We start from the raw sequence: 5,000 nt of genomic DNA, 5'->3' as shown, positions 1-5,000 counted from the left end.
TGTTTTAATGTTTGCTTTGTTTTCTGACATTTAGAATAGCATTCATTCATTCAACAATATTTATTGAATACTGTGTGTCCAATATGTTTTCATTGCTTTCATTTTATTTAAGTGCCTAAGAGGGTACTAATCTTTCAGGTTTCTCTGTTCAAACATCACTTAATAAAGCCTTCCTTAATGCTAAATTTAAATTATGTTCCCTGGGAATTCCTTGGTGGTTCAGTGGTTAGGACTCAGCACTTTCACTGCTGTGGCCCAGGTTCAATCCCTGGTCGGGGAACTAAAGATCCCACAAGCCACAAGGCGCGGCCCCCAAAAAATTATGTTCCCTTATTATTCTTTTTCATAACACTCTTTAATATTTCTTCGAAGCATTTTTCAATTCTTTATTTGCGGGTTATTAGTTTAACATCTACCCACATACTAAGCTCCATCAGGATAGCCACCTTGTCTGTCCTGCTCACAAATATACACCCAGAACCCAGAGTGATTGCCATGTAGTAAGGAACTCAAATGTTAGTTGAAAGAGAGGATTAATTAATTAATTAATTTTCTAGGTAGTCTTAAAAATTCAAACTGTAGTTGTCTTTAATTTAAAAACACTTTGAGGGAATTCCATGGAGGTCCAGTGGTTAGGACTCGGCCCTTTCACTGACGGGCCCAGGTTCGATCCCTGGTTGGGGAACTAAGATCCTGCAAGCTGAGCGGCCAAATAAATAAATAAATAACACTTTGGTTCTATATTGAGTGATGGGATTGTGCACTATTTTCATTCATTTTTCTGTTCATATTTTTTTTGGAGTTTTAAATGTTTTATGATCATTATTGTTGATAAAGAATAAAATGATTTGATAAGTCCTTCCCTATGAAAGAAGAAATTATACTAATTTGTCTATTCCTATCTCTCACCAGTACTTATTTTTATTAATAGGTGCTTGAATGTTTTAACCCAGAGTCTCTTGATTAACTCAATAACATGGTTTAAATACATGAAATAGAACTGCCGATAGGATGTAAATGATTTGATTCAAGCATCAGAAACTTTATAAAAGTTGTTAATTAAATTTGGTTACAGAAATATTATGAAATTTTTTATCTATATTTTTTAAAGAAAAGAAAAATTTCTGGGACAAACTAAATGATCTCCAGACACTAAACAGTTGAAGGTATCAACAGAACTGCCAAAGGATCTATTACTTCTGATTCTATTGCCTGTGTACATTATGTTAACTTTCTGAACATAACCTTTATGTTAAGAGAAAATAATCTTTCTAGTAGAATTTAGCATCCATGAAACTTTTCTAATACTTACCTGTTTCCGCATATCTCTGCAGGCTAAACTGTAAGATTGTTGGTGCAGGGCTCATTTGTATCAGAACCTGTCACTTAAAATGTGCTGAATGAATGTGTAAGTACTCAGGGGGGAAAATGTTAAGTGATCGTAATAATGATTCTTGCTAAATATTTTGATTGCTAACAGGCCTTGAATTTAGTTAGACTGAAGAGCTCATTTTTTGTTTCATATACAAACTTTTTCAAAATACTTTGTTTTGAGCTGTCCTTCCTTTTTCAGTTGCTTTTGGCGCTCCCATTGTGCAGACAGCAGTTGATCTGAAACCATCATGGTAACAAGCACTTACCTGATGATGTAAGGTTACAAATATAAACAACGGTATTAATCTGTGACAACAATAATATGCCCTAGAATGGGCCCTGTAACTATTGATCAGAAACTATTTTATCTATTCTAAGTACATAAATTTACCTTTTCTTAAACTAAATAGTGATTTTCATAGAGGTAAAGTGGAAGCTCTAACAATATAAATGTGGGCATGGGGGTAAGATTATAATAGAAATGTAATTTCATTGTAGAAAGTTCAAAAAATACATAAAAATAAAAATTATTTTAATTCAGGTTGTGGCTTTATTTTTTAATAGACATATATGGGAGAGAATAGGTCTATCACACAGAGTTTAAAGAAACAAAATTCTAACTGCAAGCATTAGCACAGATCTTATGGGTACTGGTTAAAACTATGTGAAGAAGTTGGCTCACCTGTGAAGGGAAATCCCAACTACCAAGTGACAAAAACAAACAAAAGACCAGCAACTCAAGAGTAAATTGAGACTTAAAGTTCATTATAAGAAGTATGTTCTTTAAAAACTACTTTTGAGTCAACACTGAATTTAATAAATTATTCAAAATTTTCACTAGCTAAATAACCAATTACAACTACATTTGACCTTTATTTTGGAATTTAGAGAAATATTTTTGTGACTTTAAATTTTACTGCTATTTAAGCTGCCAATCAGGCTTTTTATTCTGCTTGGGCAGAGAATTCGGAAATACTCTATTGGAAACAAATCTAAACGTCCCACAAGAGAGTAATGGTTAAATACGCCATGATATATACAGATAATGGAGTGCTATGAAGCACTTTTGAAATAATGTTAAAAAGCATTTAACCATGAGGAAATGCCCCTTACATTAAATTTTTAAAAGATGCAAAAACAGTATACAATATAATCTAAATATGTGTTTATATGTGCATGTGATTGCCACCCTTTTTTGTTTATGCTAGTTTGAATTTAGTTTTTGTCTCTTGCAATCAAAAGTCCTAACTAGAACACCTGTAAGTTATTAATGAAAAATTAATTTTAAAAACTTTGGTTAACAATTTGCTTTTTTAAAACTGACACCTTATTTTTAGAAACAGCATCACGTTATAGCCTTCAGAGTCCTTGTTAAAGCAATAGGATAAAAGAAAAAAAGCACGTGTGCCTAAATTTTATGTTTTCTGCCATGGACATATCATGTCGAAAAAGTAACATTATACTTACAGATATACGTTGTTTGTATTAATACTTCAGAACCTACCCTGCAGTCCTTCTCTATGATGCTCTATAATCGTAGTACTACCATACACATTTGTATTTTCAGATAAATAATGATTACCGTAAATTGAAGAAATTCCCTTATTGTAAGTGTAATCATAAGTTTTGGAATTTATATATACCAATTAATCTTAATCAACACCAAGAAACCAAAGATGGTCTGTGGGCTTATTCTCCCACCATGTTTTTTGCCCACTTTCTACAAGAAATGAATACTTTATCTCTAATTAAATTCCCTATGTATTGTACAGAGGCAAATTTATGCACTTCGTCCCTAACTGGGTAACAAAATAACACAGCGAAAAGACTTTATAAGAGGAAGAAGGAAGAGACCCCTTTGCTCCTTGAAACTGCACTGCTCCATCTTCAATACCTAAACACTGGAGAGAGAAACAGCATCATTTATTTTAATACAAAACCTGTTCACAATATTTAATGAGAAACTGTTTGTAAAAGTGAACTCAAAAATTAAAGAATGGAGAATATTATAAATTCCTTTAAAATGAGTAACAGAACTTATTCTAACTTCCTCTGCGTTTAAACTGCATCACTGACAAGACCACAACAGGCCCTTTAAGCTTTTGAACACATCCTTGTGAAACGCAAAGGTCTTTATCTGCTTTGCCAATGATACTGTCATTACTAAGTGAGATGTCAGGAAAGTTAGGCTAATTACAGCTTAACACAGTTCATATTCTGATCTTATAAATGCAGTTGTGTGTTGTTTTATACATGTCTATGTCCATTAAGTATAATCTCCCTCTGAACTAAATGACATCTAAAACATTCCTCAGGATGAATAAATTATGGTCTGAGAATAAAGTGGGTGTTAATAAGAATTGATTCTGAGCAAGGAGATGCATATCAATGCATAAATGATATACATGCCTGCATTATTTGGTAAATGTAATATATGTATATGTAGTTTTTTGCAAACAACAGAAAATTCAAGAGAAGCAAAAATTTTAAGTTACTATTTTCATATCACTGGGAGCATTCTGAGAGTTTTTCAATCTAATTTATTTATTAATATTGTGCAATAAATACAAGGAAATCAACTCTTTAAATTCTCAAAACTAAGATTATAAAAGTATTATAGCTTTATCACGCTTTTATCTTTAACATCTATTTGATCAAAGAAAACATTTTGTTTCTAGGAGCACGAAATTGTCAACAATTAGTCCTTCAAAGGAGCAAGGATTTGAAAGTCTAGGAGACCTGGAATTAATTCCCAGTTTATCTGTCTCTTCTCAAACAAGTTACTCAACCTCTCTGTCTCCCTTCCCTCTTGTAAAATGAGAGGATAACTACTTCGGAAGAGAGTTGTAAAGATTAAATACCTGTAAGGAGTCTATCTCCCACCACAGCAATAATAACACAATATTTGGTGCTCAGTTAATTTTCCCTTTCCTTTCCCAAGAGACCCTTCAGAACCTATGTGCATTTTGAACCGAATTCCTAGCTGCAAACTATTCAAAGGTAAAACATTATAGCCGATTCATATTCTAAAATCTGAAATGGATCTTTAAAAGCCCCTAGTATCTAAATAATTTGAAACAACCATATTTCAACAGGTCCAATAAAGTTTTCTTAGAATTTGTTACACTTTATGACCCAATTAGCTTCGTCTTTAAATGCATATACAAGTACTGGTTTAAAATCAAGATGCTGGTTAAACAAAAATATAACAACCTCTGAATTCAGGCATATAATGGAACTAAACAGCCTGCAGTATCATGAAGTCAGCAAAGTAAACACTGGAAAGAGATAGTCGGCCTTGTTGACTCTATTAAACATGTCAAACTACTGCATCTAAAAATATTTGAAAAATCTGCCTATTTTCCATCTGTTGTATTTCTCAGAGGATAACTGAAAGTTCATGCAAAAGTTCATTGTAAGTTCAAATATGTCATATCAGGTCATTTACAGTGTAAAAGTTCACTGGGAGTTTATTAAAGACTGAAGTGGAAAAAGAATAAATATACTAATTGCAGCTATGTTATATTGCATTATGACCACTGCATTTTTAAGCTTCATAAATAAAAATTATAAATTTTAAAAGACCATGTGCAATGAATAATGGCAACAACAATGATTACAAGGAA

At 32.3% G+C, this 5,000-nt stretch overlaps 1 non-coding gene across 1 annotated transcript; it reads left to right on the top strand.

Annotated features, from left to right (window-relative positions):
- Positions 1-208: 208 nt before the first annotated feature.
- On the top strand, positions 209-280 carry TRNAE-UUC. Its single transcript has one exon. It is a non-coding gene; the product is annotated as a tRNA-Glu (tRNA).
- The last annotated feature ends 4,720 nt before the right edge of the window (positions 281-5,000 follow it).

The sequence above is a fragment of the Balaenoptera musculus genome, chromosome 5 (assembly GCF_009873245.2).
Source record: "Balaenoptera musculus isolate JJ_BM4_2016_0621 chromosome 5, mBalMus1.pri.v3, whole genome shotgun sequence".
NCBI classification, from domain to species: domain Eukaryota; kingdom Metazoa; phylum Chordata; class Mammalia; order Artiodactyla; family Balaenopteridae; genus Balaenoptera; species Balaenoptera musculus.
This window is presented reverse-complemented; position numbering and strand designations above follow the sequence as displayed.